Raw genomic sequence first — 18,199 nt, forward strand, 5'->3', positions numbered from 1 at the left:
GTTAGAGAACAATTGTTGTTCTGTTTACATGAATAAAACCTTCTATGGTCATACACAACAACGAAAATGGTTTGTTGGATCTCGATCGTAGTGATACACATATTCATAATATTGAAGCCAAAAGGATGCAAAGTTAATAATGATAGTGCAACTTATTTCTGGCACTGTCGTTTAGGTCATATTGGTGTAAAGCGCATGAAGAAACTCCATGCTGATGGAATTTTGGAATCACTTGATTATGAATCACTTGATGCTTGCGAACCATGCCTTATGGGCAAGATGACTAAAGACTCCGTTCTCCGGAACAATGGAGCGAGCAACTGACTTATTGGAAATAATACATACTGATGTATGCGATCCAATGAGTGTTGAGGCTCGCGGCAGGTATCATTATTTTCTGATCTTCACAGATGATTTGAGCAGATATGAGTATATCTACTTGATGAAACACAAGTCTGAAACATTTGAAAAGTTCAAATAATTTCAGAGTGAAGTGGAGAATCATCGTAACAAAAATTAAAAGTTTCTACGATATGATCGCAGAAGTAAAATATTTGAGTTACGAGTTTGGTCTTCAGTTAAAAACAATGTGAAATAGTTTCACTACTCACGCCACCTGGAAGACCACAATGTAATGGTGTGTCCGAACGTCATAACCGTACTTTATTAGATAGGGCCATTTGCATTTCTGTCCCTAACTCGAACCACCTAATCAGATATACCCCTAATTTGAAAGCCTGCTCAAATTTGCCCCTCCGCCGTTAGGTGCCCTTACAGAAAAGCCCTTCTGCGCCGTTACCGTCCGGTCAAACAACTTTGACCGTCCTGAAAAAAATAGCAAAAAAAATTTTAAAAATCTAAAATTTTGTGAGATCGAAGATACTCATGTGCGCAAGGTGCGTGCAAATTTTTGTGCTATTTGGACATTCCAGGAGCTCGTGGCGAGGAAAAACAGTTAATATGCACGCTTGTGAACAGTAAATTTGAAATAAAATAGCAAGAAAATTCAAAAAAATATGAAATTTTTTGGCATCAAAGAGGCTTGGGTGCACAAGGTGCTTGCAAGTTTTTGTGATCAAATGACTTGCAAGGAGCTCTCGCAAGAAAAAACAAAATAGTCATTTTTTCCCAAGTTTTTTCCCGGGCCAGATTTTGTTTTTTTCTCCACAAGCCCCTCCAATGTCCAAACACAACAAAAATTGGCACGCAGCTTTTAGACCATAGCCTCTTTGATGCCAAAAAATTTCATATTTTTTTGAATTTTCTTGCTATTTTTTTGAATTTACTGTTCACAGGCTTACATATTTACTGTTTTTCCTTTGACACGAGCTCCTGGAATGCCCAAACAGCACGAAAATTTGCAAGCACCTTGCGAACCTGAGTATCTTTGATCTCACAAATTTTCAGATTTTTTAGATTTTTTTTGCTATTTTTTTGGGGCCGGTCAATGCCCTTTGACCGGCTTTGACCGGACGGTAACGGCGCAAAAGGGCATTTCTGTAAGGCACGTAACGGCGGAGGGGCATTTTTGAGCAGGCTTTCGAATTAGGGGCAAATGTGAGTAGTGGGTTCGAGTTAGGGACACAGATGTAAAAGACCCTATAAGATATGGTGCGATCTATGATGTCTCTTACCGATCTACCACTATCATTTCGGGGTTATGCATTAGAGACAGCTGCATTCACATTAAATAGGGCACCATCTAAATCCGTTGAGACGACACTATATGAACTGTGGTTTAACAAGAAACCAAAGTTGTCGTTTCTTAAAGTTTGGGGTTGTGATGCTTATGTGAAAAAGTTTCATCCTGATAAGCTCAAACCCAAACAGAGAAATGTGTCTTCATAGGATACCCAAAGGAGACAGTTGGGTACACCTTCTATCACAGATTCGAAGGCAAGATATTCGTTGCTTAGAATGGATCCTTTCTAGAGAAGGAGTTTCTCTCGAAAGAAGTGAGTGGGAGGAAAGTAGAACTTGATGAGGTAACTGTACCTGCTCCCTTATTGGAAAGTAGTTCATCACAGAAAACGGTTTCTGTGACACCTACACCAATTAGTGAGGAAGTTAATGATGATGATCATGAAACTTCAGATCAAGTTATTACTGAACCTCGTAGATCAACCAGAGTAAGATCCGCACCAGAGTGGTACGGTAATCCTATTCTGGAAATCATGCTACTAGATCATGATGAACCTACGAACTATGAAGAAGCGATGGTGAGCCCAGATTCCGCAAAATGGCTTGAAGCCATGAAATCTGAGATGGGATCCATGTATGAAAACAAAGTATGGACTTTGGTTCACTTGCCCGATGAACGGCAAGCAATTGAAAATAAATGGATCTTCAAGAGGAAAACGGACGCTGATAGTAGTGTTACTATCTACAAAGCTAGAATTGTCGCAAAAAGGTTTTCGACAAGTTCAAGATGTTGACTACGATGAGAGTTTCTCACTCGTATCTATGCTTAAGTCTGTCCGAATCATGTTAGCAATTGCCGCATTTTATGAAATCTGGCAAATGGATAAACAAAGCTGCATTCCTTAATGGATTTCTTAAAGAAGAGTTGTATATGATGCAACCAGAAGGTTTTGTCAATCCTAAAAGTGTTAACAAAATATGCAAGCTCCAGCGATACATCTGTGGACTGGTGCAAGCATCTTGGAGTTGGAATATGCGCTTTGATGAGATGATCAAAGTATATAGTTTTATACAGACTTGTGGTGAAGCCTGTATTTACAAGAAAGTGAGTGGGAGCACTACAGCATTTCTGACAAGTATATGTGAATGACATATTATTGGTCGGAAATAATATAGAATTATTCTGCAAAGCATAAAGGAGTGTTTGAAAGAAGTTTTTCAAAGGGAGACCTCGGCGAAGCTGCTTACATATTAAGCATCAAGATCTATAGAGATAGATCAAGACGCTTGATAAGTTTTTTCAATGAGTACATACCTTGACAATATTTTGAAGTAGTTCAAAATGGAACAGTCAAATAAAAAGAGTTCTTGGCTGTGTTACAAGGTGTGAAATTGAGTGAGACTCAAAGCCCGACCACGGCAGAAGATAGAAAGAGAATGAAAGTCATTCCCTATGCCTCAGCCATAGGTTCTATAAAGTATGCCATGCTGTGTACCAGATCTATTGTATACCCTACACTGTGTTAAGCGAGGGAGTACAATAGTGATCTAGGAAGTAGATCACTGGACATCGGTCAAAATTATCCTTAGTGGAATACGGATATGTTTCTCGATTATGGAGGTGACAAAAGGTTCGTCGTAAAAGGACTACGTCGATACAAGTTTTTGGCACTGATCCGGTGACTCTAAGTCTTCATCTGGATAAATATTGAAAGTGGGAGCAATTAGCTAAAGTAGCTCCGTGCAGAGCATTGTAGACATAGAAATTTGCAAAATACATACGGATCTGAATTTTGGCAGACTCGTTGACTAAGCTTCTCTCAGAAGCAAAACATGATCACACCTTAGTACTCTTTGGGTGTTAATCACATATAGATGTGAACTAGATTACTGACTCTAGTAAACCTTTTGAGTGTTGGTCACATGACGATGTGAACTATGAGTGTTGGTCACATAATGATGTGAACTATTGGTGTTAAATCACATGGCAATGTGAACTAGATTATTGACTCTAGTGCAAGTGGGAGACTGGAGGAAATATGCCCTAGAGGCAATAATAAAGTTATTATTTATTTCCTTATTTCATGATAAATTTTTAGAATTCATGCTAGAATTGTATTAACCGGAAACATAATACATGTGTGAATACATAGACAAACAGAGTGTCACTAGTAAGCCTCTACTTGACTAGCTCGTTAATCAAATATGGTTATGTTTCCTAACCATAGACAAAGAGTTGTTATTTGATTAACGGGATCACGTCATTAGGAGAATGATGTGATTGACTTGACCCATTCCGTTAGCTTAGCACTCGATCGTTTAGTATGTTGCTATTGCTTTCTTCATGACTTATACATGTTCCTATGACTATGAGATTATGCAACTCCCGTTTACCGGAGGAACACTTTGTGTGCTACCAAACGTCACAATGTAACTGGGTGATTATAAAGGAGCTCTAAAGGTGTCTCCAAAGGTACATGTTGGGTTGGCGTATTTCGAGATTAGGATTTGTCACTCCGATTGTCGGAGAGGTATCTCTGGGCCCTCTAAGTAATGCACATCACATAAGCCTTGCAAGCATTGCAACTAATGAGTTAGTTGCGAGATGATGTATTACGGAACGAGTAAAGAGACTTGTCGGTAACGAGATTGAACTAGGTATTGAGATACCGATGATCGAATCTCGGGCAAGTAACATACCGATGACAAAGGGAACAACGTATGTTGTTATGCGGTCTGACCGATAAAGATCTTCGTAGAATATGTAGGAGCCAATATGAGCATCCAGGTTCCGCTATTGGTTATTGACCGGAGATGTGTCTCGGTCATGTCTACATTGTTCTCGAACCCGTAGGGTCCACACACTTAAGGTTTCGATGACAGTTATATTATGAGTTTATGAGTTTTGATGTACCGAAGGAGTTCGGAGTCCTGGATGAGATCGGGGACATGACGAGGAGTCTCGAAACGAAGGAGTTCGGAGTCCCGGATGTGATCACGGACATGACGAGGAGTCTCGAAATGGTCGAGACATAAAGATTGATATATTGGACGGCTATATTCGGACACCGGAAGTGTTCCGGGTGATTTCGGAGAAAACCGGAGAGTCCGGAGGGTTACCGGAACCCCCCGGAGAAGTAATGGGCCATTATGGGCCTTAGTGGAGAGAGAGGGGGCGCAGCCAGGGTGGGCCGCGCGCCTCCTCCCCCTGGTCCGAATTGGACTAGGAGAGGGGGGGCGGCGCCCCCCTTTCCTTCTCCCTCCCCACTTCCTTTCCCCCTCCTAGGTAGGAGTCCTACTCCTACTAGGAGGAGGACTCCTCCTTGGCGCCATGGCCGGCCGGCCTCCTCCCCCTTGCTCCTTTATATACGGGGGCAGGGGGCACCCCTAGACACACAAGTTGATCTTCGTGATCGTTCTTAGCCGTGTGCGGTGCCCCCCTCCACCATATTCCACCTCGGTCATATTGTAGCGGTGCTTAGGCGAAGCCCTGCGATGTAGAACATCATCGTCACCACGCCGTCGTGCTGACGGAACTCCTCCCCGAGCTTTGCTGGATCGGAGCCCGGGGGCGTCATCGAGCTGAACGTGTGCCAAGAACTCGGAGGTGCCGGAGTAACGGTGCTTGGATCGGTTGGACGGGAAGACGTACGACTACTTCCTCTACGTTGCGTCAACGCTTCCGCTGTCTACGAGGGTACGTAGACAACACTCTCCCCTCTCGTTGCTATGCATCACCATGATCTTGCGTGTGCGTAGGAATTTTTTTGAAATTACTACGTTCCCCAACAGTGGCATCCGAGCCAGGTTTTATGCGTTTGTTATATGCACGAGTAGAACACAAGTGAGTTGTGGGCGATATAAGTCATACTGCTTACCAGCATGTCAATACTTTGGTTCGGCGGTATTGTTGGATGAAGCGGCCCGGACCGACATTACGTACGCTTACGCGAGACTGGTTCTACCGACGTGCTTTGCACACAGGTGGCTGGCGGGTGTCAGTTTCTCCAACTTTAGTTGAACCGAGTGTGGCTACGCCGGTCCTTGCGAAGGTTAAAACAGCACCAACTTGACAAACTATCGTGTGTTTTGATGCGTAGGTAAGATTGTTCTTGTTGCCCGTAGCAGCCACGTAAAGTAAGATTGGTTCTTGCTTAAGCCCGTAGCAGCCACGTAAAACTTGCAACAAACAAAGTAGAGGACGTCTAACTTGTTTTTGCAGGGCATGTTGTGATGTTATATTGTCGTTGTTTTGTCACGGCAGATGTCCTAGAGAAAGGACTTACTCGTGGAGCCATGGCGACGGGTTAGCTTGAAGGGGGTAAAGCGGACACAAGGACGCAAGAGAGTTTATACTAGTTCGGCCCCTTCGATGAAGGTAAAGCCTACGTCTAGTTGTGATGGAATTGATGGGGTTTTGATGACTAGGGAGCAAACAAGCTTCGCCTATGTCTCGAGTTGTTGTCTGTTGTCCCTGAACCGCCGCCGGGTCGTCCCCTTATATACACAGGTGACTCTCGTCGGCTTACGGAGTCCCAATACCGGCTCATAGATGTGTCCGGTTTGGTCTCTTCTTATTCCTAACTTACAATACAGGTTAACTACTAACGCCGGTTTACGGCTGCAGGCCCTGAGCCGACCATGGGCCTTGAGCCCTCCTCTGTCTTCTTGGGCTTTAACTTACTTAACTACTGACGAAGTTAACCCGGCCCAGATAGGCCGGTTTACGCCCATTAGTAATATCCCCAACATTAGGCCCCAGATTGATTTGAACGGGTTCATGTCAATCCTTTAATAAAAGCTTCATCTTCAACATCTTCTTATAAATTGGTAAACCGCCATGATGTCATCTTCTCTGATTGCTGTAAACCGGAGTGACGTCACCTGTCATAACGAAGCTATCCATTATGCTTCTTTGTTTAATAGATCGGCGGAAATCGAGGCGACAGCTCCGTTTTGTGGCCCCTTGATTGTCGCGCCTGACTCATGTTCTTTCGCCTTATAAATAGGACCGAAGGGTCATTTCTTTTCTCCTTTCGTGCCTTCTTCATCTTCCTCGCGTCGCCAGCCTCAGAGCTCCGCCGCCGCCGTCGACCTCTGCCTCATCCTTGGCCGCTGCATCAACCTGAGCGCACCAGAACATTGTGGCAACCTTCCGCATCTTCCTCAGCTCCGGTAAATCTTCTATCTTTTCCCCCACAGATCTAGCCTAGGGTTTCGCAGTTCTTCAGTGTTCATCGTCTGCCTCTTGCTCATACAATAGATCTTTAGATGAATCGGCAAATCTTTATTCTGTGCAATGATAGTTGTTTGACCTTCGCCTTTACTTATGCATCTCAAACCATGGGTCTATATGAACGTTTTGCTCATTGGTTCGGTACTGCTCCTTTGAACCTCTAAGTATTTATCTCTTCTCTGAACTTACTTCAAATCCAATGCTGTAAAGAAATCGTGTGAAACCTGTTTGTGCGTACTTGTCCATCCGCAATCTCAGCTTTTCAATGCTTAGATCAGGCGGTTTAACCTTATAGAAAATTTTCCAAACCGGTATATGCCATTAGTCCCCTTGTTGAACCGCCAGATGTTGGTTACTTCATGAAACTCTGGTTCAGATAGTTCTGTCTCCGGTTTAACAGTGCCCATACCAACGTACCTTGATCAAATGCATTTTTTAACTGGGATCTTCTACCTTGTAGATTCCATCATGGCCAAGCAAGTATATGAGTGCAATTGGGTTCCTTCTCGCATCACAGAGGATCAACTGGACGATTTAGTCCTGATTGGCGCTTTAGGAAGCAAAGATACCATCCATTGGAGGGCTCCTGGCAAAGAATGCCCTCCCACACCTCGAGAAGGAGAGGTTGTTGTTTTCGTAGATCACTTAGCCCGGGGCTTTAAGCCGCCCGGTTCTAAATTTTACCGGGATGTTTTAGCCGATTTCCAACTCCATCCGCAAGACACTGGCCCCAACTCTGTTACAAATATGTGCCACTTCCAAGTGCTCTGTGAGGTGTTCTTTCAAGAGGAACCCACAGTGGAATTGTTCAGAGACCTTTTCCATCTAAACCGCCGTACTGAGTTTACTGATGGCTCTAATACGTAGTTGGGTGGCATGGCGATTCAGAAAAGGAAAGAGGTCACATACCCTCACGCCAAGATGCACAGTCACCCCAAGGAGTGGAATCAGACATGGTTCTACTGCAAAGACACCTCCTCTGCTGGTGAGAATCCCTTGCCTGGCTTTCATCCGGAGCGGCTCAGCAATACACACCCTTTTCCTCAAAGATTGACTGCCCAGGAGAGAAGCAAATATGCTCCCCAGCTGTCAAAGCTCAGAGACTTTATGGCCAACGGTTTAACAGGGGTTGATCTCGCTCGCTGTTGGATATCATGGAGCATACTGCCCCTTAGTCAGCGCTCTGGTTTGATGTGCGAGTATACTGACAGTGTTGATGACCCACTGCGACATTCAAAACTCCAGCTCTCCGATGAAGAAATCACAGAGGCTGTGCATAAGATACTGAATGAACCGGAACATGTCTGTGCTAGAACCGGCCTGCTTCCCTTCTGTGCCACCAACAAACTGCTAGCTGTAAGACTTTGATTTTTCTATTTGCTGAATCTGTTATTGATATGTCTGGTCATTGTTTTTAATATCAGTGTCTGCATAATCAGGGCAATGATCCGTTTTGGAGCAAAAAACTGCCGCATGAGAAACCAGACAAACCGGAAAGAGCAACCCGGCAAAAGACTAAAGCTGTGAAGAAGACTGCCCACAGGAAAAGAACCACTGCATCTTCTAATCCGGCCCCTGATGATGAGGTGGATAATCCGGACTTTGAGGTAGAGCTTGGCTCACTTGGTTTATTTTTCATGCGTCTTATTGATGATGATATTTGTCAGGATGATGCCGAAGCCAGCCACGCGGATGTTGCAGAGGTAATTATTCTCTCTTCCGATTCAGAAACTTTACCTTCACAAAAAATCCGTCAGGCAAACCGGAAAGTTAAATTTTCTCATCCTCTTGCTTATTTGGATCCTAAACTTCTTATGAAGACCCAACAACACGAAGCTCGTCGCACCACCCGGCACAGCGGCCAGGTAGTTACCTCCGCCGGTTTACCGAACAGTCCGGTTCGGAAACGCCATTCAGAGGTCTCTAATTTGCTTGTCAGTGCTTGTCCTAAAGCGGGCTGCTTTCGTCAACCTCTTAATCCGTCTGACTCCGATTACCAGGTTACTTCCCACTCATCTTCTGGCGAGTCATCGGCTACTCAGCTCCCACCGCTCAAAACGGTGCTTGGGTAAGCTATACTTATTGTGATGTTTGCAGTACATTGCCTTAGAACATATGTTGTATTTGATTTTGTTATTCTTCTCAGGGCCAAACCTAGGCCAAGCAAGAAGGCTCGCCTGGACAAAGCGGCTGAAGAAGATGTCATTCTTGAACCAGGCAAGACACCCAATCTTGAAGCGGCTATTCCTGAGGATATACCCAACGATCCACCACAGCAGGACGATGATCTTATTGCTGAAGAGAGATCTACTGACGCCTCAGGTCCTGTCAATCGGGCCACAGGTTCCATTCGGATTGAAAGTTCCACCGGTCCAGCAAAACCTACTAACAAGCCAACAGCCCTAGTGCAAACCGTCGGTACCCAGGATGATGAGGTTGTCATTACTGGCACTGGCCATACTGAGCCAATCAATCTTGTCACTTTATCCAAACATTCTGCCAAGGAAGAATTTGCTGCCTTTGGCAAAGGCAAGTGGAACGCTGATCTGACGACTTATGCTGCTCTGAACGCCCAAGATATCCATTCCGGCTATCTGAACCGGTTGTATACCAGTCGCGACTATGAAGCCGGTCTGGTTAATATGATGAAAGAGAAATATGAGGTAACTTCCATATGCTCCTTCCTGCTTGTATGCTTCCATTCTTGCTGACTCTCCTAGCCCCCAAGGGCCGGTTTGTAATATTCTTTCAAACCGGGACTTACCAATATAAATCTTGATGCTTTGAAATTCGCTGATGTAGCCCCCAAGGGCCGGTTCAACTTAACGTAGTTAAACCGGTACTTTAAGTAATTGAAATTGCCGCATCAGAATATATACGAGCAAATAGCCATTAGCCCCCAAGTGCCAAGTTGAATACTTGTATTGATCTTGGGACTTTGTAAGCAATTGAAAGATGAAGACCGAATATGCATTAGCCCCCAAGTGCTAAGTGCATAACTTGTTATGTGATTGGTACTTGAATCCTTATACCGATTTGTTGAAGCATATATCTGTATGCATGCAGGCGGAGCTGAAGATGAAAGAAAACCAAGTCACCGATCTCCAAGAAAACCTGAAAACCCAACAGGCTGAAACCTCCAAAGCAAAAGAGGAATTGGCCAGCGCTTTAAGCGCCATGGAACAGCTTAAGGAGAGCTTCAAGAAGAAGCGGGTGGATTGGGCCACTGAGAAGTCCGCTTTGATCAAACGAGCAGAGGATGCCGAGGCTGCACTAAAACCAGTGGCGGATGAACTGACCAGCATAAAGCGGCACGTGCATGCCATCACTACTGCTATCTTTGGTAAGCCAGTTTGCCTTCTGAATTGGCTCTGCCTTCTGACAGAGTCGCCGGTTTATTAACCCTTTATGGTATTTCAGGGACACGCATTGGTCACTTGGGGTCAGATGTGCGGAAGAAACTAAAAGCCGCCTATACATTGGTTGAACAATTGTATACTGGTGCCCAGCGGATCATCTGTACCGCATCTCATAACAAACCGGCGTCCACTTTGATTCAAGATACTCTGATGAAACTGTCGGTGCTTCTTGCCCGGGTTGAAGAGCTGAAGAAATCTGCTGCTCGAACCGGTGCAATCAATGCCTTAATCCGGGCAAAAGCCTGGGTGCCGGATTTTGATCCTATTGAAGCGGCTCGGGGCTATCCCAGCTTCAAGGAAGATGGGTCAGAATTTGGCGAAGCGGATCTGCGAGCAATAAACCGGGAAGTACGTTCGCTAGCTTGTCAACTGGCTGAGGAAGCAGACTTGTCTCATTATCAAGCCCAATATGACAGTCAGAACAAGCGAATAGCTGCACCAATCCATGAATCAGAAAATCTAATCCCTCCAATCCGTAAGCATACTTACGCTCCCGATATTGATCCGTCATTGCTGATCCATGATGAAGCTGTTTTTCAAGCATTAATGGGAATCGACTGGACAACTATGAATTTCCAGCCACTGGGTAGAGAAACGGAGGCTGAAGCGGCGCAGGATGACCCACAACCATCAGGCCAGGCTGGTGACCAAACTTGAACCGGAAGCCGGTTTTAAACTGCCTCTCCTTTGCGAAAAACAATTATATTATTATGGGCACCATGTTGCCTTGTAATAGGCTAGCTGATACCTTTGATGTTGATATGCCTTCGTGCATAATTTGTTCTTCCTGTGGTAATGAACTTTCCAAAACACTTTCTGAAATGAAAAATTCGTCAAGTGCCACCGCGGTTGTACCGTCAGGCGGAATATGATGTCTGCATATATGAAATCAAAACAAAATTTTAAGTATATGATCAAATTTTTGAGATACATAATACCTGCCATCATTGAGTGTGAAGTTGGCTTGGCCAATCTTGAAGCGGAGTTTTGCAAACCCACACTGTTCGAGGAGATAACAGCTCCTGTATATATATATATGACGTTGGTTTACCATGTAAACCGTGCTGGGTTATAATAAACACCGTGTTACTCCATAAGAGGATGTTAACAACAAGGATCAAACCGGACAAATAGTCTCCGGATTGACGTGAACTGTGTTCCATCAATTGATTGGTTAAAAAAAACTTTGTCGGTTTAAAAAACACAATGAAAAGCAAAAACCCCCCCTTCAAAGAAAAGTGTGAAGCAAAAGCAATGACAAAACCGTTTGCCAAAAAAGGTTTATTTAAGCTGGTCAAATGGCGTTACCATGGCCAAACACGACCAAGCTCCCGTTAGGTGTAACTATGGTTCTAGTCAGCCAGGTCCCCAAATGAAACCGTGGCATTTATGTCGACCAAATGGCATGGTCATGGTTCGGGTTCGACCAAGCCCCCAAGTGATTCTGTGGCCTTAGGCCAATCAAGAGGCATGACTGGTTCAGACATGACCAAGTACCCAAGTGATCTGGTGGCTCTCGCCTATCAAGAGGCATGGTATTGGTTCGGACGCGACCAATCCTCCAAGTGATATAACATGATGCTTTTAGCAAAGCGAACTCAAGGGGTAAACCGGAGGCCGCTTTAGAGCAACTCCGTGTAACCTCACATGATGTAAAAGAACAGATACCCCGCTTTAGCTGAGGTTCCGGTTTATTATATTTAATCATAATATATACATTGTCGTAATATGTACATAAGTATAGCCAATGGCTCAGGTATAGTAAGGCCGAAGATGAGCTATATTCCACGGCCTGTTAGTCTCCTCCTTTGATGTACGTGAGTCCTTATGCTCTCGAATGTCGATCAGATAGTACAACCCGTTGTGCAGATTCTTGCTAACCACGAAAGGCCCTTCCCAAGGTGGGGATAGCTTATCCATATCAGTCTGATCTTGGATGAGTCGAAGCACCAAATCTCCTTCCTGAAAGGTTCTGGTTCTGACCCGGCGACTGTGATAACGACGAAGATCCTGCTGGTAAATCGCCGATCGGGCGTCTGCGATGTCACGCTCTTCATCCAACCGGTCCAAAGCATATTGTCGTGTTGTCTCATTGTCCGCTTCAATATAAGCCGTGACACGAGGTGAATCATGACGGATATCACTAGGGAGAACCGCCTCCGCTCCATAAACCATGAAGAACGGTGTGTATCCTGTTGATCTGTTGGGTGTTGTATTGATGCTCCATAACACAGATGGTAATTCTTCTACCCAACAACCCGGCGTTCTCTGCAAAGGAACCATGAGCCGGGGCTTGATGCCTCTCAAGATCTCTTGATTAGCTCTTTCTGCTTGACCATTGGACTGTGGATGTGCCACTGATGAAACGTCGAGCCGGATGTGCTCCCGTTCGCAGAACTCCTTCATAGCACCTTTGGACAAATTGGTACCATTATCTGTGATAATACTGTGCGGAAAGCCAAACCGGAAAATCACCTTTTTGATGAACTGAACCGCCGTGGCCGCATCACACTTGCTAACAGGTTCTGCCTCCACCCACTTTGTAAACTTGTCAACCGCCACTAGGAGGTGGGTCTTCTTATCTTTGGACCTTTTGAAAGGCCCAACCATATCCAGCCCCCAAGTCGCAAACGGCCAAGTAATTGGAATCATTCTCAATTCTTGAGCCGGTACATGAGCACGCCTTGAAAACCTTTGGCAACCATCACATCGTCTGACCAGATCCTCCGCATCAGCATGAGCAGTTAACCAATAAAAACCATGGCGAAACGCTTTAGCCACCAGAGACTTTGAACTGGCGTGGTGACCACAATCTCCTTCGTGGATCTCACGCAAAATTTCACGGCCTTCTTCAGGAGACACGCAACGTTGAAAAGCTCCTGATATACTGCAATGATGCAACTCGCCGTTGATGATATCCATGGACTTGGATCACCGGATTATCTGCCGGACTAGAATCTCATCCTCTGGCAACTCACCCCGGTTCTTGTACGCCAGGTAAGGAAGCGTCCAATCTGGAATAACATGAAGAGCCGCCACCAATTGAGCCTCCGGATCAGGAATAGCCAAATCCTCTTCACCAGGGATCTTGACCGACGGGTTGTGCAGCACATCCAGAAAAACATTGGGTGGGACCGGTTTGCACTGAGAGCCCAGCCGGCTTAAAGCGTCTGCCGCTTCATTTTTCCGCCGGTCCACGTGGTCCACCTGATAGCCTTTGAAATAACCTGCGACAGTATCCACCTCACGATGATATGCTGCCATGAGTGGGTCCTTGGAGTCCCAAGTGCTAGACACTTGCTGAGCCACAAGGTCCGAGTCACCGAAGCACTTAACTCGACTTAGATTCATCTCCTTAGCCATTCGGAGACCATGGAGCAAGGCTTCATACTCAGCTGCATTGTTAGTACAAGGGAACATTAAACAGAGAACATAACAAAACTTATCACCTCGTGGGGAAGTTAATACGACTCCAGCCCCCGAGCCTTCCAACTGTCTGGATCCGTCAAAATGGATGGTCCAATACGTATGATCCGGCTTTTCTTCAGGTGCTTGCATTTCCGTCCAATCATTGATGAAATCAACAAGTGCTTGAGACTTAACCGTTGTCCGAGGCACATACTTCAAACCGTATGGCCCCAGCTCTATGGCCCACTTTGCAATCCGGCTAGTTGCTTCCTGGTTCTGGATGATATCTCCCAAAGGAGCAGAACTGACCACCGTAATTGAGTGCCCTTGGAAATATTGTTTAAGCTTCCGGCTTGCCATAAAAACTCCATACACCAGCTTCTGCCAATGCGGATACCTTTGCTTGGACTCAATGAGCACCTCCCTGATATAATAGACCGGACGTTGAACCGGATGCTCCTTACTTGCCTCCTTTCGCTCCACCACAATAGCTACGCTGACCGTCTGAACATTAGCAGCAACATATAGCAGTAACGGCTCCTTGTCAATGGGAGCGGCGAGCACAGGCGGATTGGCCAATTGCCGCTTTAAGTCTTCAAATGCTTCATCAGCAGCAGAACTCCACACAAACTGATCCATCTTTTTCAACATCTGATACAAAGGGATTGCCTTCTCACCCAGGCGACTGATAAACCGGCTTAGCGCAGCAATCCGGCCTGCCAGGCGTTGAACATCGTTGATACACTTCGGTTTAGCCAGGGAGGTGATAGCCGTGATCTTCTCCGGATTAGCCTCAATTCCCCTGTTGGACACTAGAAAACCCAATAGCTTGCCCGCCGGTACACCAAAGACACACTTGTCCGGATTAAGCATCATCTTGTATGTTCTCAGGTTATCAAAGGTTTCCTTCAAATCATCAATCAGAGTCTCCTTCTCCCTGGATTTAACCACGATATCATCCACGTAAGCATGTACATTACGGCCAATCTGCTTGTGAAGACAATTTTGTACACGCCGTTGGTAAGTTGCCTGGCCACTCTTGAGCCCGAAGGGCATAGACACATAGCAGAAGGCTCCAAAGGGAGTTATAAATGTTGTCTTCTCCTGGTCCTTAACTGCCATTTTGATCTGATGATAGCCAGAATACGCATCCAAAAAACTTAAACGCTCACAACCCGCCGTAGCATCAATAATTTGATCAATACGGGGGAGGGCAAAAGGATCTGATGGATAAGCTTTATTAAGATCTGTGTAATCCACACACATGCGCCAGGTGCCGTTTTTCTTGAGGACCAGCACCGGATTGGCAAGCCACTCAGGGTGAAAAACTTCAACAATAAAGCCAGCTGCTAAGAGCCTGTCTACCTCTTCTCCAATCGCCTTGCGTCTTTCTTCGTTAAACCGGCGGAGGAACTGTTTCACCGGTTTATATTTAGGATCCACATTAAGTGTGTGCTCAGCAAGTTGCCTCGGTACACCTGGCATGTCGGAGGGCTTCCATGCAAAAATGTCCCGATTCTCACGGATGAACTCGATGAGCGCGCTTTCCTATTTCGGATCCAAGTTGGCACTGATGCTGAACTGCTTGGACGAATCGCCAGGTACGAAGTCAACAAGCTTAGTTTCTGCTGCCGATTTGAAATTCAGGGCCAGATCATGCTCCGTAGTTGGCTTCTTCAACGGAGTCATGTCCGCCGGATCAACATTCTCTTTATAGTACTTCAACTCCTCGGTGGCACAAACTGACTCTGCATAAGCCGCATCTCCTTCCTCGCATTCCAAAGCGATTTTGCGGCTTCTGTGAACCGTTATTGTCCCCTTGTGCCCCGGCATCTTGAGCTGCAAATACACATAACAGGGCCGAGCCATAAACTTGGCGTATGCCGGTCGCCCAAACAGGGCATGATATGGACTTTGGATTTTCACCACTTCAAACGTCAATGTCTCCGACCTGGAATCATGATCATCCCCAAAGGCCACTTCCAGAGCTATCTTACCAACGGGATATGCTGATCTGCCAGGCACTACACCGTGGAATACTGTATTAGACGGTTTGAGATTCTTATCTGTTAGTCCCATACGACGGAAGGTCTCATAGTACAGGATGTTAATGCTGCTCCCTCCATCCATGAGCACCTTGGTGAACTTATAACCTCCCACCTGAGGCGCCACCACCAGAGCCAACTGACCCGGATTATCAACCTGGGGTGGGTGATCCTGCTCCATATGATTGGTTGTTCAGACCAACATAGATAACGGGGTATGGCCGGTTCAATAGAGTTGACTGCCCGCCTCTGAACCTTCAGGTCTCGCTTGTCCAAGCTAGTGGTGAAGACATGGTACTGCCCACTACTCAACTGCTTTGGGTTGCTCTGGTAACCTGACTGTTGCTGCTGTTGGTTGTAACCACCCTGGTTGTTTTGACTATTTTGACCATTATGTCCGCCCGGATTACCATTAAATCCTGAACCGGAACTTCCTCCACCGTAACCCGGCCCGGATCCTGAGCCACCGCCAGATTCGTGATCATACCGGAAATTATTAGAATTCTTGAAGTCCTACATAATAAAGCAATCCTTCCAAAAGTGGTTTGCTGGCGCCTCCTTCGTCCCATGTCTTGGACAGGGCTGGCTTAGCAGATAGTTTAGGCGGTTTGGGTTAGGGTTGGGTGCTCCATTACGATTTTTCGGCCTACCCTTGCATCGTTGGCCATTGTCCTGTGCGTTGGTATTAGCCACAAAGTCCATGTTACCATCCGCTTTATGCTTGCCTCCTCCGCCATTGCCTACCCAGTGATGCTGCTGACCTTTGGAGCTGCTGTTCTTCTTCCCTTTCCCTGTCTTGTCATCATCAGATTCGGGATCCTTGGTACTATCAGAATCAGCATATTTCACCAAAGCGGCCATGAGGGTCCCCATGTCGGTGCAATGACGCTTCATCCGTCCCAATTTCAACTTCAGGGGCCCAAACCGGCAGTTGCCTTCTAGGGTTAATACTGCGGTGTCAGCATTGATGCGGTCTGAGGAGTGCAACACTTGTGAAACCCAGCGCACCCAATGAGTCGTGATTCTCCTTCCTCCTGGACGCATGCAGCTAAGTCCACTATCGACATAGGCTATTTACAGGTATCCTTGAAATTGCTGATAAACCGGGCTCGTAATTGGGCCCATGAACTGATAGAATTAGCTGGCAAGCTTTTTAACCAAGTACGGGCCATTCCTTCAAGCATCATGGTGAAGTATTTCGCACACGCCGTGTCATCCACATCAAGCATCTCCATGGCCATCTCATAGCTCTCCACCCATGTCTCTGGAGGTTGATCCGCCGTGTAATTTGGTACCTTGCGCGGGCCTTTGAAATCCTTGGGCAGGCGCACGTTGCGTAAAGCGGGGATAAGGCAAGGCACCCCCAAAGAACTAGAAGTAACACCAGGTTCGATCGAGATGGTTGGACGAACCGGCGTGAGCTGCCGAGCCTGATGCTGTGCGGCTAACTCGGCATCCCTGCGCGCTCGGGCCCGGTTCACCACTTCCTGAGCGTCATCAGCACCACCCGTCGGGTTGTTGCCACGGGGTGCTCCACGTCGTTCATTACTCGACACTGCTGGTTCATCCATATGTATGCTATAGCTCCGGCTTGGACGGGGGGTCGAGTGGATCCGGTCGCGGCTGTACGAGTACGCGTCCTGTTGGGCCAAAGCTGTCCTCAGAAGTTCCTTGACCCATCGCGTCTCTACTGCCTACGGTGAGTCACCTTCAATTGGAATGGCCTCCAGCCGTGCAGCAGCGGCAACAAGATTGTCCATTGGGTTGGAGTAGTGACCCGGAGGTGCTAAAGCATCCTGAGGTATAACGGTGTTTTGACGAGGCGGGTCCATCTGACGAGGCTGAACCGGTGCACCGGTCCCAGGGGCTTCTGCCCGGTTCCCCTCCAGCGGATTGCCGGCTCTTGGTCCTGGAGTGTTGAAAAGGTCTCTGGCCTCGAAAACCGGAGGTAAGCGGGATCGGTGCTTCCTCCTCATGACTTCATGCGACGCGCTCTAGTCCAACATAAGCCTGTAGGCCTGTGCGTCTAAAGCGGCCCGCTCTGCGGCCATCCTTGTGTCCTCAGCTGCCAGATCCGCCTTGGCCTGGGTGATCTGTTCTTTTACCTTTGCAATCTCCGTGTTGTGAACGTCCTGATCTGGCGGATTAACTTCCGCCATAAGCACAGCCAACGCATCAAATAGTTCTGATAGAACCTGAGCCGGCGGGCGCACAGGGCCTCCTGCCCCGGCAGCCGTCGCCGCTGCTGAACCGGAGATCGTTGCCGCAGCTGTCGAAGAATGAAGCGCTGCTTGTGTTTCGGCCATGAATATTCCAACCCGGTTGGGCAGATCAGAGGGGTCCGGAATACTGTTGCCATCGGAACAGCTCCCAATCCGGCCATCTTGTAGCTGATAAAGAGATTCGGTTTCTCCGGTCGAAGATTCGTCACCGGAAGAAACGACAGTCGC

The sequence above is a fragment of the Triticum urartu genome, chromosome 5 (genome assembly GCF_003073215.2).
Source record: "Triticum urartu cultivar G1812 chromosome 5, Tu2.1, whole genome shotgun sequence".
Classification (NCBI taxonomy): Eukaryota; Viridiplantae; Streptophyta; class Magnoliopsida; order Poales; family Poaceae; genus Triticum; species Triticum urartu.